This window comes from Bufo bufo, chromosome 2 (assembly GCF_905171765.1).
Source record: "Bufo bufo chromosome 2, aBufBuf1.1, whole genome shotgun sequence".
In the NCBI taxonomy this organism is placed as follows: Eukaryota; Metazoa; Chordata; class Amphibia; order Anura; family Bufonidae; genus Bufo; species Bufo bufo.
This window is the reverse complement of record NC_053390.1, coordinates 533,559,595-533,587,270: the sequence shown is the minus strand read 5'-3', so window position 1 is coordinate 533,587,270 and position 27,676 is coordinate 533,559,595. Positions and strand designations below refer to the sequence as shown.

Genomic DNA, 27,676 nt, shown 5'->3' with positions numbered 1-27,676 from the left:
GGGACACATAGGGCCATGAGGGGGACCAGCATAAGATGCTATATGTGTGTCTTATGCTGGCCCCCCTCATGGCCCTTTGTGTCATAGCACACATCCCCTATAACAGCGTCATCCACAGGTCCCCCTTAAGTGTCCTCCACAGGTCCCCCATAACACTGTCCTCCACAGTTCCCCCACATAACAGCGTCATCCACAGATCCCCCACAACAGTGCATCATCCACAGATCCCCCACAACAGTGCCTCATCCACAGATCCCCCACAACAGTGCCTCATCCACAGATCCCCCACAACAGTGCCTCATCCACAGATCCCCCACAACAGTGCCTCATCCACAGATCCCCCACAACAGTGCCATCCACAGATCCCCCACAACAGTGCCATCCACAGATCCCCCACAACAGTGCCATCCACAGATCCCCCACAACAGTGCCATCCACAGATCCCCCACAACAGTGCCATCCACAGATCCCCCACAACAGTGCCATCCACAGATCCCCCACTACAGTGCCATCCACAGATCCCCCACTACAGTGCCATCCACAGATCCCCCACTACAGTGCCATCCACAGATCCCCCACTACAGTGCCATCCACAGATCCCCCACTACAGTGCCATCCACAGATCCCCCATAACTATGTCATACCCAGCGGCGTCAGCGGCTCATATGGGAAAATCCAAGCAAATAGACCTCTAGCACAATTTCCTTAAAATATCGCATCGCATATCGTTATCGCAATTTTTAGGGCCCTATTCGCAATCGCACAAAATTCCCATATCGTGCAGCCCTAAAGCAGACTGTGATTGTCTATTGTTGTGACTTAGATGAAGATCAGATCACATTTTATGACCAATTTGTGCAGAAATCCATATCCTTTGAAAGGGTTCACATACTTTTTCTTGCAACTGTAAAATCTGCCACCGAATCTGGAGTCTGACGCTGGGATTTCTGCCAATTGCAGAATTAGCTTCCATTCAATGGTTAATCCGCAGGCAGCTAGCCCTGGTTTGCACTGGGAAACTTTTTCGAGAACTGATATGCCTAACATTTTTTCAAATCCAAGAAAGGAAAAATCTGCGTCTTGTGAACTACCGCAGAACGCATCCCAAAATCCACATGAAAGATTCGCTGCATGAACTGACCCCGTGTTGATATTGCGTTAAATCTGCATCTAATCCAACTCACGCTGCTGTCTGGGGATATTCACACTGTAGTTTATAGGATACAGATTTTCCACACTGGTCGTAAAAGAAAAAAGGCGGCATGTTAGGTATGGTGGCTACATGAAGGTTATCCTCCCTGAATGGTGCTAAATCCACCTGCTAGATCCACTACATGGACAATTGCAAATCCATGGCAGTAATACAAGGGTCAGCCTTCGGAGTCCTGCTGCAGATTCCGTGGCAGATTTAAAAAAAACACATATTATGATATGTGATACATTTTTTCTTGAGCTGCTAATGCTACAAGCATGCACATGGAGGTACAAGCACGTGGCGGCCCTTGACTCCCTTCTTTCATCTGTATGCCGTACAACGCGTCCAGAAGACAGCTGCACCCTCTGCTACGCAAGTAACGGACATGCACAAGGAAAGACAAACACACATGCAACTACGCCATTCTAAATCCACAGGCAACAATATGGAGATGGTTCTTCTATGCAGCTAAAAAACTGATTTAACTTTTCTAGGAAGGCTTTCTAGAAGGTTTGTCTGTGGGAAGTTTGATGCATTCACCCAGAAAAGCCATTCGGAAGGGCCCGATTTGCAATCTCTATTATAGCTCATGGTAATGGCGTTTGAGGTCAAGACTCTGTACGGACCAGCCAGGTTCTTCCACATCAAACTCACCAAACCATGCCATTATGGACCTTGCTTTGTGCACTGGGAAAGAGTCATGCTGAAAGAGGAAAGGGTCTTCCCCAAACTGTTCCCACAAAGTAGGAAGCATACAATTGTCCAAAATGTCTTGGATTTCTGAAACAATAAGATTTCACTTCACTGGAAATAAGAAGAAGCTTATGCAACTCCTGAAAAACAACCCCATAGCATTATCCTTCCGCCACCAAATATACAGTTGGCACAATGCAGTCAGGCATAGTAACATCGTATATAAGGCCGAAAAAAAATTATTTGTCCATCCAGTTCGACCTGTTATCCTGCAAGTTGATCCAGAGGAAGGCAAAAAAAAACCGAGGTAGAAGCCAATTTTCCCCACTTTAGGGGAATAAAAAATTCCTTCCCGATTCCAATCAGGCAATCAGAATAACTCCCTGGATCAACGACCCCTCTCTAGTAGCCATAGCCTGCAATATTATTACACTCCAGAAATACATCCAGGCCCCAGGTAATGTTCTCCTGGAATTTACCAAATCCAAACTCCATCAGACAGAGAATCACAATTTGTGATTTCACAGAACACATTGCCACGGCTCCAATGGTGTAGTGCTTTACGCCATTACATCTGACACCTGGCATTGTGCTCGGTGATGTGAGGCATGAGAGCAGCTGCTCAGCTAGGAAAACCCATGCCACGAAGCTCCTAACACAGCATAGTTTCTGGGCTAATGTTATTACCAGAGGAGGTTTGGACTCTGCAGTTACCGAGTCAGCAGTGTATCGGTGACTTATCTGCCTCAGCACTGACTGGTCTGACACTTCATGGCCGAGATACTTTTTCTAAACATTTCTAGTAATAATACTACTCACAGGTGGAATATCTAGGAGAGAAGAATTTTGCGAACCAACTTGTTATAATGGTGACTAGTTTTGAGCGAACTTGTGGTTTCAAGTTCGGCGTACAAGGTTCGGGTTACCTAAGGATTCCGCTACCACAGACTATAACCTAATGGAATCCATAACGGAATTCTTAGATAACCCGAACCTTGTACGCCGAACTTGAAACCACAAGTTCGCTCAACATTCTTTCACAAATGTGTGCACAGGAAGACTACAGGAATAAGTGCTGGATTGTATACACCTGTTGCAATGGGGCTGACTAAAACGCCTGAATTCAGTGATTAAAGGGCATCTGTCAGCAGATTTGTACCTATGTAACCGGCTGACCTGTTGTATCTGCCCTTGGAAGCTGAAGGCATCTGTATTGGTCCTATGTTCATATGTGTCCTCATTGCTGAGAAAAATGTTTTAATATATGCAAGTGAGCCTCTAGGAGCAATGTCATTGCAGATAGAGCTGAGCCCATTGCACCTAGAGGATCATTTGCATATAGTAAAACATCATATTTCTCAGTAATGCAGGCACATATGAACATGGGGCCAACACAGATGCCTTCAGCTGCCAAGCGCACATGTAACAGATTGGCCAGTTTCATAGGTACAAATCTGCTGACAGATGCCCTTTAAGGGCTGGGTAAACCTGGCGACATTGGCAGTTTCAGCCAAGTTGTGCTTAGTCATTGAAACCATTCCATTCTTGCTATACTCTTTTCTACTTGCCTAGGTCTTCGATACAGCACAATACAGACACAATGATGTCTATTTCCAGTCTGTATGAGGCCACAGCTGGGAGTGCTTTTGCAGCCTTTATACTGTGCTCTTCCAGCCTACACAGCCATTCCAGAAATGGATAAGAATTAAATGTAAAATTCCATGCTTAAATCACATTACACATTTGGCTGGAGGACAGAAAGTTCATACCCACCAGTAATGCGATTACCTATCCAGCCTATCCGATATGCCAATTATTATTATCATGTTAACACACCATACATAATCCTCCAGCCTATTGCTGGGTAGCAAAGAGGCCAATGCTGAACTGAACAATGCACCTACTAATCTTCAGTGCAAATTATATATGATACTAAAAAGGAAAGTCTTCAGACCCTTTCACTTTTTTTTTTTTTTTTACATTTTGTTATGTTGCAGGCTTGTGTTAAAAAAAAAAAAAGTTAAACATTTTCCCCAAAATGTTAAAAATCTTTGCTAATTTATTGAAATGGAAAAACTAAAATATTGCATTGACATTCCGTATTTTTCGCTTTATAAGATGTACCTAGGTATTCGAGGAGGGGGAAAAAAAAAATATCAGAAGTTTATTTTTTTTATCAGACCCCCCAATAATCATCAGACCTCAGATCAGACCCCAATCAGAACTCAGATCAGGACCCCCCCCCCCCACAATCAGACTCCCAATAATCATATGACCTCAGATCAGACATAAAATAAATAAATGAACTGTCCCAGCATATGTGTATTGATGACCTCTCCTAAGGATGAGTAATCAATATTAACCTCCCAAAAAAATAAATAAATCTGTATTTAAAAATTCCTGAAGCAAATTCATCACGATGCTGCAACAGGTTATCAAAATCCTTGGAAGGCTTCAGCTCACATGACAAACACTGGGTGGCCGAACATAGACACATCTCGTGATCATGCTTTGTTTTTTCTTATTTTCAAAGCTTGTACTGCAGCTGGTGTGGACCTAGTGTGGTACTGAACGGACTTGGTTTAGGGCTACCCCTAAGGGAGTTATCTAACTGGTAACCCTGGTCTTCACCCTTTAACCCATACACAGGGATGTGCACTCTGCTGCAGGAAGACCACCAGGCCACTATCTCTTGGAGTAGTCTCTGCTTATGACAGCTGACCCAGGTGGATCAAGAGAAACCCAAAGGGCCAGTGAACAGTCAAAAGGTTGAGGCAGGCAGCTTAGGATGACAATAATAAACAGGCCAAGGTACAGGGAAGGCGGGCAGAAATAACACCGTCATACGAGCAGAAACAGAGTGTTAAAATGAGACGAACACCTATGCAGGACTCTAGAAAGCTAGGAAACCTTGTTGCTCAGGCACCTTTCCACTGAGGAGGGTGCCTTTAATACCCAGAAAAAAATACGCCATAGGCTGGGGACAGAATAGGGTGTGCGCACTGCCCCTTTAAGAGCCGAAGAGAGCACGAGTGACCGAAGGCAGAGATGCTGCACACAGCAAGCGAATAGGCTGCAGAGGCCTAGAATGGAGGGGTTGTAGCATCAGTACTCCAGTAGACGAGTCTGCCGGGAAGAAACAAGAAAATGCCAGCAGGCATGGACCACCAGAGAAGGCACAGCACACAGGTGAGCATTCCAGAAGCGGTGCCCGCTGGGTGATGCCAGCGCTCTATATTAGTCATTTAAAAAAAGTACACCCCAATGAAAGTCTTAGGCGCAAAGCTGAAGTTAACACCTCAACAGGAGCGTCTTCTTCTGAGAAGGGGTGAAGAAAAATCGCCATGCAAGTTCACTACAGATAGCTAAAGAGGTATAAAGCCAAACTGGGTTGTTTCCCATGACCCAATACGGCGTACACTGCAGAGGAACGGTATGCATGAGTGTCGGCCACAAAGGAAGCCTCTCCTAAAGCCTATGCACAAAAAAGCCTGCCTACAATTTGCCAGGGCCCAAGCTGAAAAAGATGAAGACTACTGGTATTCTATTCTCTAGAATGATGAGACCACGATGGCTTCAAAACTATATGCTGTTGCAAAGGTCAGAAGTACAAAAGAAAAATTCATGGTGCCTACAGTGACACAGGGTGGTGGCAGTGTCCTTATGTGGGGCTGCATGAGTGCTGTGGTGTCAAAGAGCTGCATTTCATTGATGGTAATCTGCTCTATATTGAAAGAAAAGATGCTACCATCATTCTGTGCCCTTGGTGGTCATGTCATTTCCAAAATGACAATCCAACACACTTCCAAGGCCAATGGAGCATTATTGAAGAAGAACAGAGTGAAAGTGATTCAGTGGCCAAGTATGTCTCCAGGACCGAACCCAATCAAATGCCTATGGGGAAGACTGAAGAGACAAGTGTAGCAACACTCTCCATCCAGCATCCAGGCTCTAAAAGAGGTCATTCTTGAAGAATGGAAAAAGATACCGTAGATGTTACAATATCTCTCCAACTTGTTCATTCCATACCTAGAAGACTTCGTGCAGTCCTTAAAAATCATGGAGGTCAAACAAAATACTAGATGTAGTAGTTTTTCATGTGGGGCGCATTCATTTTTGCATGAACTAATTTTAGGAAAACTGAAGATTTTGAAACCCTAGTTATATTATTAACCTTACTTTCATGGTATGGTTTAAACAAATGTTCTTTGAAACTGAGCCTTGTCAAAATCTGGGAAATTACTCTTGTGTTCAGTGAGATATTGATTAAAATCGTATTTTATTTATATATATATATATATATATATATATATATATATATATTACACATACACACACACACACACACACACAAGATCCTGCACAGGGCTTGGTAGTTGGCATGGTTTCTCAGCATCTCCAACTAGAAACCACTGGAGAGAAGGCAGATTTTATCAGCAAAGATAAACACCCAAGGGATCTAGCTCTGACATATGCAATCCTTTCTCTGAACACACAGAAATATAATACACGCTGCACTACAATGCAAGTCTTTGTTTTCCGCAATAGAAAAGAAAACTGATGCAAGGTTACAAGGTAGAAGGTATTTGGTACTGGGGTAGATGTTCCCCTGAAATCCGTTGTCGAGAGCAGATGCTTCTTCCTTGACACAATTCAATTGCTTTCACTTTGCAGTATTGCTTAGAGGGGACGTCTAACGCAATGTATTTCAAGGTGAAGTCAAGGACAGACATTTTCAAAAGATTTATTGCTACTGGCTGATGGGAATACATTGGAAATCAGAGGCGTAGGATCTGCAGAGTGAAAACTGCTCTTTCCCGTGTCCTTGAGGGTATTGACCACGTAATTATACCGTGAAGAACAAATGCAACAGAGGGGCATAAAGGCACAACCAATGATAAATTATATATTGGACTAAAAACACAAAACTGTCTAATAATCAGTTTCATCAACTAATTACAGCATGCTAAAACATAAACAGATGGACACCATCAAATGTGAGCAGTTCCAGAATCTTCAGTGGTATCTAGTCGGGTCCGCCTGCATCCTATACAGAACGATTATGTAATGTCTGGCTGGGGAAGTGTTCTAGAAATCAATAGGGCAGATTTACTAATCCTGTGTAAAATGTATGTAGACAGCACTCCCAGATATACATCTATTACATCGTCTTTATTACATATCTATGGTTAAATGGGTTTTCCAAGATTTTTATACTGATGACCTATCCTCGGGATAGGAGGGTCAGTGCCTTCTCATGGAGCTGATCGGCAGGGGTCCCAGGTGTCGGACCCCTACTGTTCAGATACTGAGGACTTATTTTGAGGATAGGTCATCAGTATTAAAATCAAGGAAAACCCTTTTAAAATGCATTAAAAAGCAGTGACAAAGCACACACAACACTGCACAGAGAGGAATGGTAGGCAATGCTAGTATTAATGATCAGTGTATCCACAATAGTTTTTGATGGTCCCACGTAGAGTTAACAATCCACCCTCGATGAGGGGAATGAAACGCGTGTTGGAAAGTACCACGTCAGGTAAAGTTTTGTATTAGGCATTATATCATCTCATATGCACTGTGTGTAATTGTTGGTCTGAGTATATGATGCTTCTATTTGCCAATAAATGCTTCTATCAGCCAATAAACATGCAGGTAAAGTACTGCCCTTACTGTAATGCCAATACTGGCATTACAGTGATTGGCTGGCCAGAACAAGTCAGTGGGTGCTATATAGCACCCGATGACGCGTGTTCGGCTGATTCTAAGTAAGGGAGAGCTGAGGATAGGAAGGGACAGAGTATAGGGAGTGAAATCGAATATTATAAGTGTACAAAAATGTTTCAGAGACCCAAAAGTCCTTGTAAGGACTATTGTGTGTGACTATATATTTTTGTAGCGCAACCTGCGCTAAATTGCTCAGTGTTAGGGAGAGTACATGTGCATAGGAAGGTACAGGCAGTGTAGGGACTGTAATGGGAAGATTTTATACCAAAAAATTTTCAGAGACCCAAAAGTCCTTTTAATATGCAATATATATTTTTTGCGCATCCTGCGCTAAATACCGTGTAATAGGCCGCTGCCACATCTCCTGTTTAAAGTGTGCGCATTCCTAAAATATCAGTGACATCCAGTGCAGTTTTTCTGTAGACACTGCGACATCACCTGTGGTACCTGTCCTGTAAAACGTTTCCTCATCACAAATACTGTTGTAAATTTGTTTGCACATACACTTCCAAATCCTACGCTACTGTACGTGTGACATACGATACTTTCAAGAATATATCACATTTAAAATGAAGAAGGCGAATAGCAGGGGACCGGGAAGTGGCCATGATGCTGATGGTGTTGAAACTGTGCCTGCTGCCAGAGCACAAGAAAAACAATCAGTCACGATACCTAGCTTCATGTCCCAGCTTGCAGGGCGGTGCAAGACACCACTCTTGAAGTCAGATCAGTGCGACCAGGTGGTTGGTTGGATTGCAGCAGATAATGCTTCTAGTCGGTTAAGCACCACCAAGTCCAGTCTCAGTAGCCAGAAGTCTGGTCCACACAATCTTCACCCTGATCCTCCTTCCTCCCACCATTTACAGTGTGGCCAAACAAGTGATTCCACACTTGGATATTTCGAGGAGCTCTTTTCAGCGCCATTACTTGATTTGGCCCTCTCGCCAAGCACACTTGAAGAGGGACATGAGATCTTGTGCCCCAATTCCCAACCTCTTGACCATCCACAGTCACAAGAACATGACGGTGGTGAACGGCAATTAGAGTTTAATGAGGTGGAGTATGATGATGAGACAGTTGCTAATGAGTCATCCGCAATTACTGTCTCAAGAGGTTGATGAAGAGGATGAGACACAGTTGGCAATCACTGAGATTGTGGTTAGGTCAACAAATCAGGAGGATGATCAGAGTGACGAAGTGGAAGAGGAGGTGGTGGACGATGAGGTCACTGACCCAACCTGGGAAGGTGGCAAGCCGAGCGAGGAGAGCAGTACAGAAGGGGAGGGAAATGCAGTACCGCAACAGGCTGGAAGAGGCAGTAGGGTGGCAAAAGGGAGAAGGTGGCCACACCAAACAGGCCCACAACTTCTCCACGGAGCACCCCCTTGCGGAAATCTCTCTTGCCAAGGGGTAGATGTTCCGCAGTCTGGCGCTTTTTTGAAGAAAGTGCGAAAAGAATAGTAGTTTGCAACCTGTGCTATACGAAAATGAGCCATGATGTGAACACTAGCAACCTCACCACCACCAGCATGATCCGCCACATGGCATCCAAGCACCGTAACAAGTGGGACGAACGCCTGGGCCCACAATCTGTGTCTGCGGGTCACACCACTGCCTCCTCTTCCCTTATGTTACATGCTGGCCAATCCCCTGTCGAGGGCGCAGGCCCGGATGCCTCCTGCCCTGCACCTGGACCTTCGCAAGCACCATCAGCAACCACATCCACTTCCATGTCCCAGCGCAACGTCCAAATGTCCTTACCCCAGGACTTTGAATGCAAGCGAAAATACCCAGCCACCCACCCACAGGCCATAGCACTAAATCTGCAGCTTTCCAATGTACTGGCCCTGGAAATGTTGCTATTTAGGCTGGTGGACACTGAGGTCTTTCGCAGCCTGATGTTGGCGGCCTTCCCGTGTTACGCAGTCCCCATCCGCCACTAATTTTTCAATGTATGCAGTGCCCGCCTTACACCAACATGTGTCCCGTAACATCACACGTGCCCTGACCAACACAGTTACTCGGAAGGTCCTCTTAACCACGGACACATGGACAAGTGCATTCGGCCAGGGATGCTACATTTCCCTGATGGCACACTTGGTGAATGTTATGGAGGCCAGGAGAGAGTCGTACCCTGGGATGGCACAGGTACCATCGACGCCAAGGATTGCGGGCCCTACGTCGATCAGGGTTTCCGCCAGCACCTAAGTTAATGGCTCCAACCCCCACTTCTCCTCCCCTTCTTCCACTTCCACCAAAATATTCACATGCATCACCAGTAAGTCATCAGTCGCTAGCTGGAAGCAGTGTAGCACTGCAGTGAGGAAGCGGCAACAGGCCGTGCTAAAGCCGATATGCTTAGGGGACAAACAGCACACCGCCGCAGAGCTGTGGCAGGGGATAAGAGACCAGACTGATCTGTGGCTCTCGCCACTCAACCTAGAACCAGGCATGGTTGTGTCTAATAATGGCCGTAACTTGGTGGCGGCTTTGGAGCTCGGGAAGCTTAGACATATCCCATGCCTTCAACCTTGTGGTTCAGCGGTTTCTCAAAAACGACCCCAATTTTCCCGAGCTACTGGTCAAGGTTCGTCTCAAGTGTGCACATTTCCGCAAGTCACCAACAGCTTCAGCGCTTGAAATTGCCAGCTCACCAGCTGTTGTGCGACGTGAGCACACACTGGAACTCTACGTTCCACATGTTGGCCAGGCTTTGTGAGCAGCAGAGGGCAGTTGTGGAATACCAGCTGCAACATGGTCGTCGCCTTTCCAGTCAGCTTCCGCTATTCACAAGCGAGGAGTGGGCATGGATGTTTGACCTCTGTGAGGTTTTAAGAAACTTTGAAGAATCAACACAGATGGTGAGCAGCGATAACACCCTTATCAGCGTAACCATCCCACTTCTGTGTCTACTCAAACGCTCGCTGCTCACAATTAAGGACTAAGCTTTGCATGTGGAAGAGGTGGAAATGGGGGAAGACATTACACAGGGTGATAGCCAGACCACCCTCAGTTCGTCTCCTCAGCGCGAATTGGACGATGAAGAGGAGAAGGAGGATGAGGAGGAGATTGAGAGTGATCCTCCTGATGAGGACAGCAAAGTCTTGCCTGTTAGTACTCTGGCACACATGGCTGACTTCACGTTAGGCTGCCTTTCCCGCGACCTGCGCGTTATATGCATTTTAGACAACACGGATTACTGGTTGTTCACCGTTCTCGACCCCTGCTACAAAGAGAACTTCTCATCTCTCATTCCTCTGGTGGAGAGGACGAGCAAAACTGTGCAATACCAGAAGATCCTTGTTGAAAAATTTCTCCAAAAATTTCCATCTGACAACGCTGGCGGCAGAGTCCGTAGTTCCTTGGCCAACCAAGGAGGGGAGGTAAGGGGAACACACAGCAGTTCCAACAGAGACAGGGCAACACTCTCCAAAGCCTGGGATATTTTCATGACACCCACCAGCACCCTCACCCTGATGCGCGTAGTGTTACAAGGAGGGACATTTTTTTGGAAGATTGTGAATGAGTACATAGCAGACCGTTTCAGCGTCCTCAATTATCCCTCAGTGCATTACAACTACTGGGTGTCCAAGCTAGACACGTGGCACGAACTGGCGCTCTACGCCTTCGAGGTGCTGGCCTGCCCTGCCGCCAGCATTTTGTCTGAGCGGGTATTTAGTGCTGCTGGTGGCATTATAACAGATAAGCGTATCCGCCTGTCAACTGAAAATGCTGACAGGTTGATTCTTATAAAAATGAACAAGGCCTGGATTGACCATGACTTCTCTACTCCACCAGAGGAAAGCTGATGAACATAAAGGCACTTTAAATGTGTTGCTTATAATGTACTAAATACACTGTATGCCCATGCACCCCTTCCACCACAAACAAGGGTATATGGTTGAATCTTCTTTTTCCTCATTCTCCTCTTCCATCATATCAACATGCTTATTCGTCACATATAATGCCCTCGCATATATGCCCTTCAAATAATGTTTTACAGGCTCAGCTCACCTGCAGGTCCTCGCATATAATTTTTTAGAGGGTCAGCTCAGCTGCAAGCCCTCGCATATAATTTTTTAGAGGGTCAGCTCAGCTGCAGGCCCTCGCATATAATTGTTTTAGAGGGTCAGCTCAGCTGCAGGACCTCGCATATAATTTTTTAGAGGGTCAGCTCACCAGAAGGCCCACACCTCAAATCTTTTACAGGGTCAAATCACCTGCAGGCCCTCACCTAATTATACCTAATAGGCAATTTGCGCGCATGCGGCCTTGCTTGGATGTGGCAGCCGTAGCTGTTTCTCAGGCTCCCTCTCCTGAATCAAACACTGATCCCCCGTTACCCGTAGTTACAATTGTTTGCGCTGAAAATAACATTGAAAGTTGATAGGCCAGACATCCGAATAGATCGTCGCCGTCACGGGGACGTGTGATCGGCCCCAGGTTATCTAGAGTCACCAAAGCGGCAGCAGACCCTCACCCCTAATGTTTTAGATGGTCAGATCAGCAGGCACTTGATCTAAATGTTTTTGAGGGTCACCAGCAGGCCATCAATCATAATTTTTCAAGGGTGTGTATGATGCTCTGCTTTATGTGTAATAAAAAAAGTGTATTGGAGTTCCGGTTCCTTGCAATTTTTTTGGCAGCCCTTTCACTTAGTGCACAGGATTTATTAATGTAGGAGTCAGACTACCTGAACTATTGTACCACAATGTGAATGAGGCCCTCCTTTATGTGATATATAGGTTGTATCGGAGTGCCTCTTGCTTGTAATTTTTGGCAGCACTTGCACTTTATATACAAGTAAATATACAGGAAAGAATGTTTCCTATCAATTTTTCCTCTAAAATCAATTTTTTTATTCAGTTTTGTGCGTATTATCGTTCCCATCAGTGACCTGCGAGTCCAAGATGCATCCAGACATCCTCCTCATGCTGTTACAGAACCATTTCGGTGGCGTTTCCATAAATTTATGACATTTTCCTATGAACCAGGCACCCTCCCCTCTTCAGAGCAGGGAGTACCTGGTTTAATGCTCAGGTTCTCCCATTGACTTCCATTATACTCGGGTGCTCGAGCACCCGAACATCCCGATGTGTTCAGCCCGAGCCCCCGAGAACTACGGTGCTCGATCAACACTATTGTCTACACTGCGTGCAGAATTATTAGGCAAATGAGTATTTTGACCACATCATCCTCTTTATGCATGTTGTCTTACTCCAAGCTGTATAGGCTCGAAAGCCTACTACCAATTAAGCATATTAGGTGATGTGCATCTCTGTAATGAGAAGGGGTGTGGTCTAATGACATAAAAACCCTATATTAGGTGTGCATAATTATTAGGCAACTTCCTTTCCTTTGGAAAAATGGGTCAAAAGAAGGACTTGACAGGCTCAGAAAAGTCAAAAATAGTGAGATATCTTGCAGAGGGATGCAGCACTCTTAAAATTGCAAAGCTTCCGAAGCGTGATCATCGAACAATCAAGCGTTTCATTCAAAATAGTCAACAGGGTCGCAAGAAGCGTGTGGAAAAACCAAGGCGCAAAATAACTGCCCATGAACTGAGAAAAGTCAAGCGTGCAGCTGCCAAGATGCCACTTGCCACCAGTTTGGCCATATTTCAGAGCTGCAACATCACTGGAGTGCCCAAAAGCACAAGGTGTGCAATACTCAGAGACATGGCCAAGGTAAGAAAGGCTGAAAGACGACCACCACTGAACAAGACACACAAGCTGAAACGTCAAGACTGGGCCAAGAAATATCTCAAGACTGATTTTTCTAAGGTTTTATGGACTGATGAAATGAGAGTGAGTCTTGATGGGCCAGATGGAAGGGCCCGTGGCTGGATTGGTAAAGGGCAGAGAGCTCCAGTCCGACTCAGACGCCAGCAAGGTGGAGGTTGAGTACTGGTTTGGGCTAGTATCATCAAAGACGAGCTTGTGGGGCCTTTTCGGGTTGAGGATGGAGTCAAGCTCAACTCCCAGTCCTACTGCCAGTTTCTGGAAGACACCTTCTTCAAGCAGTGGTACAGGAAGAAGTCTGCATCCTTCAAGAAAAACATGATTTTCATGCAGGACAATGCTCCATCACACGCGTCCAAGTACTCCACAGCGTGGCTGGCAAGAAAGGGTATAAAAGAAGAAAATCTAATGACATGGCCTCCTTGTTCACCTGATCTGAACCCCATTGAGAACCTGTGGTCCATCATCAAATGTGAGATTTACAAGGAGGGAAAACAGTACACCTCTCTGAACAGTGTCTGGGAGGCTGTGGTTGCTGCTGCACGCAATGTTGATGGTGAACAGATCAAAACACTGACAGAATCCATGGATGGCAGGCTTTTGAGTGTCCTTGCAAAGAAAGGTGGCTATATTGGTCACTGATTTGTTTTTGTTTTGTTTTTGAATGTCAGAAATGTATATTTGTGAATGTTGAGATGTTATATTGGTTTCACTGGTAAAAATTAATAATTGAAATGGGTATATATTTGTTTTTTGTGAAGTTGCCTAATAATTATGCACAGTAATAGTCACCTGCACACACAGATATCCCCCTAAAATAGCTAAAACTAAAAACAAACTAAAAACTACTTCCAAAAATATTCAGCTTTGATATTAATGAGTTTTTTGGGTTCATTGAGAACATGGTTGTTGTTCAATAATAAAATTAATCCTCAAAAATACAACTTGCCTAATAATTCTGCACTCCCTGTACTATTCCTTTCTGTGCTGTGTTATGTGTGCCTAGTCACTGCTTTTTAATGAGTTATCACCATGAATATTTATTAAAAATGATTATTATATTACAAAGGGGAGTAGTGTCAGTCTTTGTAGGTTTGCCTTTTGGTTTTGTGTCTGACTGATTCAGATAGGTAATGTGACAAAAGGGCTATTTGTGCTAGTCAGAGTAAACTAGACTAAACAGTCTAAAGATACCAGAAAAAAATACCTAGTTTATCCCAGTGGCTCACACTAGATAATACACTTGATGTATTTAGATGCTGCAAGGAGCAGTCAATTGTCGGGAAGGAAGCGTTCCTTCCTAACAATTGGCTGCTTGTTAAGTGGAGGTCAAGTGCTGCATTTACCTGCAGTGATCACCTCCACAGTATGAGGATGCGCAATGGCTACTGCTATCACTCGTCCTCATACAGAATCATTGTTCCAGGGCAGCAGATCGCTGTTTAGACACCATGAGAACGATCATTGAGGGGTGCACATCTCAGATCAGTTCACCTGTTGAACAAGCATTTCATTTGTTTATTGGGGGATCTGCGACACCTTTATACAGGCAGTTTATTGGGAAGAAGTGTTAGTAGGACATGGGATCCAGCTTAACTTTATACCACCAATCAACAAGGATATTGTGGTGCAATTGTATTATAAAATGTCACGTCTTAAGGCCATGCCCCGCTCCCACATATAATGGATCCATGGAATAGCTAATTCTAATAATTAACAAGTGACAGTAAAGTCCCTTACTAATTATCTCTACTGAAGTGTCTGGGCTGGCCAGTGGAATACGTTGTTCTGGTGATGACAGTGTGACACACGGTGGGAATTTATCAAGCACTGCACTCCAGAATTCAGTCTTCAAAAAGTTGCAAAAAAGATTTTGCAACTTTTTGAGGTCATCTGCGCAAAAAAGTCCCAAAGCTACACCAGTAGATGGCGGTGCAGAAATCTGGAGTACAATTTCTAGAGAAAAGTTATTATTCACATGATAAATTCCCCCTAAAATATTCAGAAATACATTTTAAAAGGGATTGTTCAGGATTAGAAAAAAAAACATGGTTTCTGTCTTTCAAAACCAGCACAGTCATTGTCCACATATTGTGTGGTATTACACCCCAGCCCCATTTGCTTCATTTAATAGGAGAACTGTATTATAATAAATACATGAGCAATTATGATAAGCAATTTTGATGCCATTGGAAAAATATACGGTAGATCATTCTTAGCTGGAAGCTTATGTAGCTTGTATATCTGCATGCACAGCAACTATAACATAAAAAGAGGCAAAATAAAAATAAAATAAGGGCTAAACTAGTTCTTATATTTAATAGATACTACCATATAATGGCCTCTTCATGAGAAATGTATAGGCGATGGAAACTTCCACCAGCTGTTGGATGGAGATGTGAGGAGCTGGATCTGTTGCATTGCATAAGGCCTTATTCAGGCATCAGTAATTGTGAGCCAAAACCAGGAAACACAGAACATGTAAATCTTTCCTTTCTACCTTATTGATGGGTACCCTCTATTTCTGGTTTTGTTTCACAACCACTGATGGAAATCACTGATCAAACAGTGACGGTGTGAATAAGGCCTAAAAGCTGGAAAAAAAATAACAGAATCCCTCACTTAGCTGGAACTGTACTATTAATTATTAATATACTGCAGAAAAATTCCAAATTTGGCAATCTTTTTGTTAATTTAAAGGGGCTGTCCACCTTTTCTTTCCAGACTTCCCATCGAGGCCAGATTCGCGGTTGTGAGCATATTTACCTGATGGGTTCCGGTTCCATCGCTTTCCCTCATGCACCGCTCGTTCCGTAGCTACCCACATCAACAGGCAATGACTAGTCGTGGTGGTGACATGTCACCCATGTGCCACCAGTAATTGGCTGTGGTGGTCACGTGACTCGCATCATACAGGATGCTGACGTGGGTAGCTACGGGATCAGAGGCGTACAAGGGAGAGCGATGGAGTCAGAAGCCAGCAGCGGGAATCAGGTAAGTATGGTCACCGCCGCAGGTCGGCCAGGCTGGGGTGGTCATTCAAGAAAAAGGTGGACAACCTCTTTAAAGGGGATTTTCCGGGATAAATGTGATTTTCAACTTATATGCTCATGAAGGAGCTTACATTGTACATGATCCCCTATTTGGTCTCCCTGACCTATTTTCACCATGTAAACAAATCTTGTTTGTGTATATCCTGTGTGTAGCATTTCCTCTTACTATATCCAACCAAACCCATGATGCACTTCTCCTTTCTCTGACCACAGCTCCGGCTACGCCCCTAACAACACCCAGCCAGTCACATAGACACCCCTATCACTGCCACAATGTTGCTTTGATAGGTCCATGGATATATCATCACAGGAAATGAGAGCTGCATAATGCAAATGCCAGATCCAGCACGTAACTAAGACAAATCTCATATAACAGATCCCATTGACTTAAATGGGGTCCATCAGGTATTCATTCGGTAGTCAGCATTTTGACAGAATCTGTGATGGAGCCTCTGATGCAGATGTGAACATAACCTAATGTGTATGGCCAGCTTAACACAAGAACGATCAAATGTCAATGAAGACAGCACTGACCTTGGATGTTATGTCTGGAGCTAGGTAGGATTCTATCCAGAACACGGAAGCCAGCACTGCCGCATCCTTACGGTTTGGTCATTTCATTTCTTGTCTGTGCCCCCTGTACAACAGAAGCAGTATTCCATCAATGCCATGAGCGCTAAAGTCAAAAATTATATTAATAAGTTCTAATTACTGAAAAGGAAGCATTACAACTAAAACAGGAGGCTCGGAGTGGATTAAAAAAAAAAAATTACTCTACAGTTATGCACAGGTTCCTTCTGGTCTATACTTTCTGGCCTCTTTTTCCTGATGCAATAGCCTTTTCAATACAGCTTGTTAGGCAATGTTCTTTGGGTCTTATATTTTTGGTTCTTTTATTTTTATTTTTTCGAGCAGTGACTGAGGGTGTGGTGCATGACAAAAGGATTTCCCATTTGTCTTCTTAGAGAAATGCTTCTCAAATAGTGGGGCGCGCCCCCCAGGCTCCGTAAAGGGGGGCTCGTTCAGGGCCGGCCTTTGGGGTGTGCGAATTTCTTCTGTATAATGCCGGCAGGCAGGCCGGGCGGCCGGCGCGTCCCTCAGTGATGTCACGTGCCTGCGCCGCCTGCTTTATGAATGAAGCAGGTGGCGCAGACAAGTGACGTCACTGAGGGACGCGCCGGCCGCCCGGCATTATACAGAAGAAATTCGGATATACGGTACTATTAGGAGTGAGGGGAATCTGTGGATGGCACAGTTAAGGGGTGGGGGTCTGTGGATGGCACTGTTATGGACTGGGGGGGCACTGTGGATGGCACTGTTATGGGGTGGGGGGTCTGTAGATGGCACATATATAACAGTGCCAGCCACAGATCCCCCTGTAACAGTGCCAGCCACAGATCCCCCCCATAAGTGTCCGTCATCCACAGATCCCCCCATAAGTGTCCGTCATCCACAGATCCCCCTATAAGTGTGTGTCCGATCCACATTTCTTTCTTTTTTTATTCTCTTATACGTTAATAAGGATACAGTGTTATGCAGAGGTGTACTTATAACAATTTTATAGACAAATGACACTATTTACAGTCGCGCGGGGGGCGCGAAATGTTTTCTTCTTCCTAGGGGGGGCATGACAGAAAATAATTGAGAAGCACTGTCTTAGAGTCTGTGCCATGCTCCACCCCCTCATCACCTCAAAGTGTTACTTCAAAAACAGAAAAAGAGAAAACAAAACAAAACAAAACTCAAATAACAAAAGTCAAAACTTGACGGATCTATCTTAGAAATTTGTTTGCGAGCCCAAATAGAGCATCACTAGCAGGGATTTACAAATCATAGAGGTCAGGTAATCAATGGAACTGAAAAAATATTTCTGTATTTTTTCAGAATGTTTGATAATGTACTGTTTCTTTAGATAATTTTGACAGTATTTTATTCACTCTAGATAAGCTAAGTTTACACAAGACAATTCTGGAGATATGAAAGAATCGCGTCCGGTATACTGTTGAGGCCAGTGATTGGCTGCATGGTGGCTCATGCACATGGAACGTCACTGCTGCAGCCAGGAAGATGACGTAACTGGCGGGAAAGACCAGAACACAGAGCTGGATGCAGGAAACAAAATGGGTAAGTATTGCTTCTTTTGAAATTTTAGCACATCTACATTGGCTTCCCAAGCTTTTATTTAACTAACAAACTAATGACCATTTTACTTAAGTTTTTCAAGTTTTCCCTCAAGTTAGGCTAAAAACGTATATTTAATCACTCGACACCACACAGGTCACGGAAGTTGTAACACAACAACAAGTAGGTTTAGAACGAATAGACAGAGAGGCACAAGTTAGTCCATTCAGGAGATTTTTTTTTTTTTTGTTATTTTTTTTTAAAAGGAGACTTTTTAATAGCAAATACTGGTCAAGATCAGAAATAACAAAACTGATGGAGGTGTTGCAATACAGAGTGGTGCCTTGGACGGAAACGTATGATTCTTTGGAGGCTCTCTTAGTAAACCATGGCCCAAACCTCAATACTTACACCTCTAGTGACTCATGAGCATTAATGTTTCTAGGTTCTCTAGAAGGCTTATTTTTTAACTTTTAAGTTTAAAAACAAAAATATTCTGAACCTTGTGTTTTTAATTCCCAGATTGCGGGCATCATGAGGAGCTCTACATTGGATTGAGAGCTGACCAACCAAGCAACTTATGCCAATTTAAAATTGGAGCAGATGTGATCTACATGCGTATTCTCCCACCACTTATCACTGATATGCATAGATCCCTTTAAAGTCCTGCAATTCTGGCCTATCCTGTGGATAGGGGATACATTTTAAACTTAGCATAACCTGCTTTAAGTCGGGCAATATCACTTCAACCTGCCATCTTGAGATATTTTCTTCGCTTATTTATCATAGTGGATCAGTGGATAGCACTGTTTCCTTACAGTGCTCAGATCCTAGGTTTGAATTTCACCCAGGGTAATATCTACATGTTCTCCCTCCCTCATTTTACTCCACTTACCTCTTACCCACCAATATACATGCAGATATGTATATTTAGATTGTGAGACCCAATGGGGACAAGGACTGATGTGAGTGATCGAATATGATGGAGCTCTAAAGAAATGAACTTGTGTTTGACTTTCTTCTCATGGATCCATTATTTGTTTCTGGCTACCTTATGGTTTTCTGTACAAGTCAATGAAAAAAAGTTTATAGTAGAACTCGAAGTATGCTATGGTATTTCTGGATAGCCCATTACTAGAATTTAGATCTTTTTTGGTATATAGTTTAGCGTCTTCTTGAAGTTTATAGTAGAACTTGCCGTTTTCTACTTGACAAAGTGGTAGTAATAAAACATTGGCTAGTTCGATGAGTAGATGGGCCATTCTTATTTTCGAAAATGTAATACAAGTTTCATCTTCTTCTTCTTCTCCAAAAACAGATCCATGAGGTCTAGCTTTGTCTTCAGCACTGGGTAATGCTACATTCCACAAATGACCCTCTACTCATTTGTAGATGTTTGTTTAAATTGAACATTTCGCCCTGATAGTCAATGGAAACGTTCCTGACATCGTTCCCACAATTAAGAATTTGTATATAAATTCACAGGGCTCTGTGGTTACTCTTACACCTTGCTGTTCGCTCCTTCACTCGCTCATCAATCAGAAAGTAAAAGGTATTTTTATATGTCTATTACAGAGAAGGCGCCAAACAGAGCATGAAAAGTACGTTTCATTTGCAAGCACGCCAGGAGCTGTCAAACTGCATGATTTCAGGAAGGCTTTTTTTTTTTCCCTTCTCGACGGATCGCACATCCTGTTTAATGAGAAGCATCAAGATCCCAGAACAAAACTGATGGGATAACGACACAAAGGCCAAGCACCTGTCCATCCTCTACTGTCCTCCTGTTATATTCTGCATAGATAAAAGATCATAAATGGCCTTGACATGAAAATGGCAGACTACAATAAAGCTTATGGTGCAGAAAATAATATACTGTAATATTGTAGAGCGAGCATTTGAAGAGAGCGGTTACATCTACACAGCAGATGCACGTGTAGAAGTGGTGGATTTGCGCCTAGAAGTTTAGCAATTTCATGTGGTGGAAAATAAATGACCTGTTGCCTCGTGATATATTTTCTCATCGCCAACATCGAGAACAAATGAAGCTGCACTGAGGAAAAAATAAAATACTTGTCATCGCTACTTGTGTTACCAAACGCAGAACTGGCAGAGTTTTCCCGTTTCTGGCCTCCTTCACCCATACATTATATTTGGAATCTGATGAAGTGGCAGTGTTGCACTTTTTTCCGTTTTACATGTGTGTTTTTGTGGCATTTTTTTTTTTTTTTTTTTTTTTTTAGGTAGTTATGGGCCAGATTTTCTAAATGTGTCTTAGCCAGAAATTAGTCTAAAAGAGTGGCAAAATTGACGCATCTAGGGATTCTATACTTTTCTTTGAACATGCTCAATGTGGTGGTGCTTTCTAGAAAGAGGTGGAATTAAAAAGGGTTTTCTGAGATTTTACAGCTGATGACCTATCCTCTAGACAGTTTCTGATCGGTGGGGGGCAGACACCTGGTTTGAGAAGGCATCAGCAGTTCTGTGAACGCTGTTGCCTTCTCCCTACTTACAAAGTACAGCACAGTATATTGTATAGCAGCTGTGCTTGGTATCGCAGCTCAGCCCCACCTCACAGGAGCACTGTGCCTTCTCAAACAGCTGATCGGGGGCGCTTCCTGGGTGTGGGACCCCCACCAATCAGATACTAATGACAGGTCATCAGAAGTAAAATCTCAGAACACTTTTTTAAGGCTACTTTCACACTTGCGGCAGTGTGATCCGGCGGGCAGTTCCATCGTCGGAACTGCCCGCCGGATCTGCCGATTTGGATGTGACTGAAAGCATTTGTGAGATGGATTCGGTTGTGGATCCATCTCACAAATGCATTGCAAGAACGGATCCGTCCCTTCGCTTGTCATGCGGACAGACGGATCCGTCTTGTATTTTGTTTTCACATTTTTACCGGTCTGCGCATGCCGGAAGGACTGATCCGGCATTCCGGTATTTTGAATGCCGGATCCGACACCAATACATTCCTATGGGGAAAAATGCCGGATCCAGCATTCAGTCAAGTCTTCAGTTTTTTTCGCCGGAGATAATACCGCAACATGCTACGGTTTTATCTCTATCCTGATCAGTCAAAACGACTGAACTGAAGACATCCTGAACGGATTACTCTCCATTCAGAATGCATGGGGATATCCCTGATCAGTTCTTTTCCGGTATAGAGCCCCTGTGACAGAACTCAGTGCTGGAAAAGAAAAACGCTAGTGTGAAAGTACCCTAAGATGCATAATTTTGCACTAAAGTTACGCCACAATTTTGGCTTAAAAATCTGTCTCAAATAAGCCAACTAATAGTTTGTACAGAGTCAGATAAAACTGTCTATCCATGCACCACATATACCATCCAGCCTGAGGCACTGTGGTAAATAAGGTGCAGGTCTAGACAACCTGTCTATGTTTATGCCATCTACGGGTTTAATAAATCTGGGCTAGTGTTTTAGTACATCCATTCTTCTTGGCTTTTGTCTGCAAGTCAAACAGGAAAGTATGTACCCCACCAATCAAAAGACATAGAAAAACCAAAACATAAAAAATGCAATGTGCTATTTGCCCTGCTTGAAAAGATCCAGTAGGTGTCCATGGATTAAAAACATTAGCAATTGAGCCAAAAAAAATAAATAAATAAAATAAATAAAAAGACACCGTAGCAAGAGCATGCCGTGACTTCAAAAAAGCATAATGGATCCAAAAAATGCACAAGTATAGAAAAATGGCACTACAAAAAATGCATTTTTATACTGCGTTTCATAATTCCCATATAGGGATGAGCGAACCCGAACTGTATAGTTCGGGTTTGTACCGAATTTTCTAGTGTCCGTGACACGGACCCGAACATACAAGCGTAGGGAGAGGTTGCTGCTGCGACGTTAGGGTGAGATTAGGCAGATTAACTCCTCCAAAAGACATAATTCAGTGATCGATCTCCAGCTGTGGATCATTGAAGTGCTAATATCGACTTGCTCACTTTTTTTAGGCTGCACAGAGCGTTTTTATATTACTTTTTTCTGGGGTGATCTGCGGCCATTTTGTGGCTTGTGGTGCGCCAGCACAAGCTACCACCAAGTGCATTTAACCATCAATAGTGTGGTTATTTTTTGGCCATATACTACATCAGGTGCAGGCTGAGCCTGTGTCACCCAAGTGCATTTAACCATCAATAGTGTGGTTATTTTTTGCTATATCCTACATCAGGGTCAAGCTTTCATCAAGTGCATTTAACCATCAATAGTGTGGTTATTTTTTGCTATATCCTACATCAGGGTCAAGCTTTCATCAAGTGCATTTAACCATCAATAGTGTGGTTATTTTATGGCCATATACTACATTAGGTGCAGGCTGAGCCTGTGTCACCCAAGTGCATTTAACCATCAATAGTGTGGTTATTTATTGGCCATATACTACATCAGGGGCAAGTTGAGCCTGTCACCCAGCGCCTAAAAAATAGACCTGACATTTATATTCCTCCAAATCAGTACAGTTTTAGCTGGTCAAGTTATATTTAGTGACCGTAAAAGCACAGTTTTTGTTCTGGGTTGAAAAACTATTCCCAAATTTGCCATTCTCAAAATTAGTAGTTTCTGCTATATCAGGCCTACTTTAAATCTATCCCAAAAAGGATATCTTAGATTCAAGGTGCTGATAGTGTCATTCTGAAAAACTTAACACACACGCTACCGTGCAGATACAAGTCTAATTCTGTGATTAAAAGGTATATCTGTCACACAGCGCGTAAAAAATAGGCCTCACATTTATATTCCAACCAAATCTGTCATTACTTGTGTGCTTGTATTAGTGTAATACGGTACCTAAATAGATAGCCAGACAGTGTTAGGTGTCTGTAAAAAAAGGCCTGAATTTTAATTCAATACATTGGCCCGAATAATATTTTTCTTATTGTGGTGAACGGTAACAATGAGGAAAACAACTAGTAAGGGACGCGGACGTGGACATGGTCGTGGTGGTGTTAGTGGACCCTCTGGTGCTGGGAGAGGACGTGGCCGTTCTGCCACAGCCACACGTCCTAGTGTACCAACTACCTCAGGTCCCAGTAACCGCCAGAATTTACAGGGATATTTGGTGGGGCCCAATGCCGTTCTAAGGATGGTAAGGCCTAAGCAGGTACAGGCATTAGTCAATTGGGTGGCCGACAGTGCATCCAGCACGTTCACATTATCTCCCACCCAGTCTTCTGCAGAAAGCGCACAGATGGCGCATGAAAACCAAGCCCATCAGTCTGTCACATCACCCCCATGCATATCAGGGAAACTGTCTGAGCCTCAAGTTATGCAGCAGTCTCTTATGCTGTTTGAAGACTCTGCTGCCAGGGTTTCCCAAGGGCATCCACCTAGCCCTTCCCCAGGGGTGGAAGAGATAGAATGAACTAACGCACAACCACTTATGTTTCCTGATGATGAGGACATGGGAATACCACCTCAGCACGTCTCTGATGATGACGAAACACAGGTGACAAGACTGGGTGGAAGACGATGCAGGGGACGATGAGGTTCTAGACCCCACATGGAATGAAGGTCGTGCCACTGACTTTCACAGTTCGGAGGAAGAGGCAGTGGTGAGACCGAGCCAACAACGTAGCAAAAGACAAAGAGGGAGCAGTGGGCAAAATCAGAACACCCGCCGCCAAGAGACTCCGCCTGCTACTGACCGCCGCCATCTGGGACCGAGCACCCCAAAGGCAGCTTCAAGGAGTTCCCTGGCATGGCACTTCTTTAAACAATGTGCTGACGACAAGACCCGAGTGGTTTGCACGCTGTGCCATCAGAGCCTGAAGCGAGGCATTAACGTTCTGAACCTTAGCACAACCTGCATGACCAGGCACCTCCATGCAAAGCATGAACTGCAGTGGAGTAAACACCTTAAAAACAAGGAACTCACTCAGGCTCCCCCTGCTTCCTCTTCTGCTGCTGCCGCCGCCTCAGCCTCTTCTGCTGCTGCTGCTGCCTCGGCCTCTTCCTCCGCCTCTGGAGGAACGTTGGCACCTGCCGCCCAGAAAACATGGGATGTACCACCAACACCACCACCTGCGTCACCAAGCATCTCAACCATGTCACACGGCAGCGTTCAGCTCTCCATCTCACAAACATTTGAGAGAAAGCGTAAATTCCCACATAGCCACCCTCGATCCCTGGCCCTGAATGCCAGCATTTCTAAACTACTGGCCTATGAAACGCTGTCATTTAGGCTGGTGGACACAGACAGCTTCAAACAGCTCATGTCGCTTGCTGTCCCACAGTATGTTGTTCCCAGCCGGCACTACTTCTCCAAGAGAGCCGTGCCTTCCCTGCACAACCAAGTGTCCAATAAAATCAAGTGTGCACTGCGCAACGCCATCTGTGGCAAGGTCCAACTAACCACAGATACGTGGACCAGTAAGCACGGCCAGGGACGCTATATCTCCCTAACTGCACACTGGGTAAATGTAGTGGCGGCTGGGCCCCAGGCGGAGAGCTGTTTGGCGCACGTCCTTCCGCCGCCAAGGATCGCAGGGCAACATTCTTTGCCTCCTGTCTCCTCCTCCTCCTACTCAGCTTCCTCCTCCTCTTCTTCCACCTGCTCATCCAGTCAGCCACACACCTTCACCACCAACTTCAGCACAGCCCGGGGTAAACGTCAGCAGGCCGTTCTGAAACTCATATGTTTGGGGGACAGGCCCCACACCGCACAGGAGTTGTGGCGGGGTATAGAACAACAGACCGACGAGTGGTTGCTGCCGGTAAGCCTCAAGCCCGGCCTGGTGGTGTGCGATAATGGGCGAAATCTCGTTGCAGCTCTGGGAATAGCCGGTTTGACGCACATCCCTTGCCTGGCGCATGTGCTGAATTTGGTGGTGCAGAAGTTCATTCACAACTACCCCGACATGTCAGAGCTGCTGCATAAAGTGCGGGCCGTCTGTTCGCGCTTCCGGCGTTCACACCCTGCTGCTGCACGCCTGTCTGCGCTACAGCGTAACTTCGGCCTTCCCGCTCACCGCCTCATATGCGATGTGCCCACCAGGTGGAACTCCACCTTGCACATGCTGGACAGACTGTGCGAGCAGCAGCAGGCCATAGTGGAGTTTCAGCTGCAGCACGCACGGGTCAGTCGCACTGCAGAACAGCACCACTTCACCACCAATGACTGGGCCTCCATGCGAGACCTGTGTGCCCTGTTGCGCTGTTTCGAGTACTCCACCAACATGGCCAGTGGCGATGACGCCGTTATCAGCGTTACAATACCACTTCTATGTCTCCTTGAGAAAACACTTAGGGCGATGATGGAAGAGGAGGTGGCCCAGGAGGAAGAGGTGTCATTTTTAGCACTTTCAGGCCAGTCTCTTCAAAGTGACTCAGAGGGAGGTTTTTTGCAACACCAGAGGCCAGGTACAAATGTGGCCAGACAGGGCCCACTACTGGAGGATGAGGAGGACGAGGATGAGGAGGAGGTGGAGGAGGACGAGGATGAAGCATGTTCACAGCGGGGTGGCACCCAAAGCAGCTCGGGCCCATCACTGGTGCGTGGCTGGGGGGAAACACAGGACGATGACGATACGCCTCCCACAGAGGACAGCTTGTCCTTACCTCTGGGCAGCCTGGCACACATGAGCGACTACATGGTGCAGTGCCTGCGCAACGACAGCAGAGTTGCCCACATTTTAACGTGTGCGGACTACTGGGTTGCCACCCTGCTGGATCCCCTGTACAAAGACAATGTGCCCACCTTACTTCCTACACTGGAGCGTGATAGGAAGATGCGCGAGTACAAGCGCACGTTGGTAGACGCGCTACTGAGAGCATTCCCAAATGTCACAGGGGAACCAGTGGAAGCCCAAGGCGAAGGCAGAGGAGGAGCAAGAGGTCGCCAACGCAGCTGTGTCACGGCCAGCTCCTCTGAGGGCAGGGTTAGCATGGCAGAGATGTGGAAAAGTTTTGTCACCACGCCACAGCTAACTGCACCACCACCTGATACGGAACGTGTTAGCAGGAGGCAACATTTCACTAACATGGTGGAACAGTACCTGTGCACACCCCTCCACGTACTGACTGATGGTTCGGCCCCATTCAACTTCTGGGTCTCCAAATTGTCCACGTGGCCAGAGCTAGCCTTTTATGCCTTGGAGGTGCTGGCCTGCCCGGCGGCCAGCGTTTTGTCTGAACGTGTATTCAGCACGGCAGGGGGGCGTCATTACAGACAAACGCAGCCGCCTGTCTACAGCCAATGTGGACAAGCTGACGTTCATAAAAATGAACCAGGCATGGATCCCACAGGACCTGTCCATCCCTTGTGCAGATTAGATATTAACTACCTCCCCTTAACAATATATTATTGTACTCCAGGGCACTTCCTCATTCAATCCTATTTTTATTTTCATTTTACCATTATATTGCGGGGCAACACAAAGTTGAATAAACCTCTCCTCTGTCTGGGTGCCTGGGCCTAAATATGTGACAGTGGCCTGTTCCAGTGGTGGGTGACGTGAAGCCCGATTCTCTGCTATGACATGAAGACTGATTCTCTGCTGACATGAAGCCTGAATCTCTGTTATGGGACCTCTCTCCTCTGCCTGGGTGCCGGGGCCTAAATGTGTGACAGTGGCCTGTTCCAGTGGTGGGTGACATGAAGACTGATTCTGTGCTGACATGAAGCCAGATTCTCTGTTACGGGACCTCTCTCCTCTGTCTGGGTGCCGGGGCCTAAATATGTGACAGTGGCCTGTTCCAGTGGTGGGTGACGTGAAGCCTGATTCTCTGCTATGGCATGAAGACGGATTCTCTGCTGACGTGAAGCCAGATTCTCTGCTATGGGACCTCTCTCCAATTGATATTGGTTTATTTTTATATATTTTATTTTTATTTTAATTCATTTCCCTATCCACATTTGTTTGCAGGGGATTTACCTACATGTTACCTCTAGCTCTTTCCTGGGCTGTTTTACAGCCTTTTTAGTGCCGAAAAGTTTGGGTCCTTATTGACTTCAATGGGGTTGGGGTTCGGGTTCGGGACGAAGTTCGGGTCGGGTTCGGCCGAACTTCTCGAACATCCAGGTGTTCGCTCAACTCTATTCCCATAGAATTATAGACATCAACTGATATAAAATATAACAAAGTCCCATCAAAACTCAAATATAACCAAAACAAAAAAAAAGGAC

At 45.0% G+C, this 27,676-nt stretch overlaps 1 protein-coding gene across 6 annotated transcripts in view; it reads right to left on the bottom strand.

Moving 5' to 3' along the window:
• The window catches only part of WDFY3 (WD repeat and FYVE domain containing 3), a 278,837-nt gene that overhangs the window by 215,757 nt on the left and 35,404 nt on the right, over positions 1 to 27,676 (bottom strand). For all 6 annotated transcript variants that reach the window (XM_040417990.1, XM_040417994.1, XM_040417992.1 and 3 more), the window contains exon 2: positions 16,944 to 17,046. The gene's annotated coding sequence lies outside the window, so the exon portion shown is untranslated. The remainder of the gene's footprint in view (positions 1 to 16,943; positions 17,047 to 27,676) is intronic.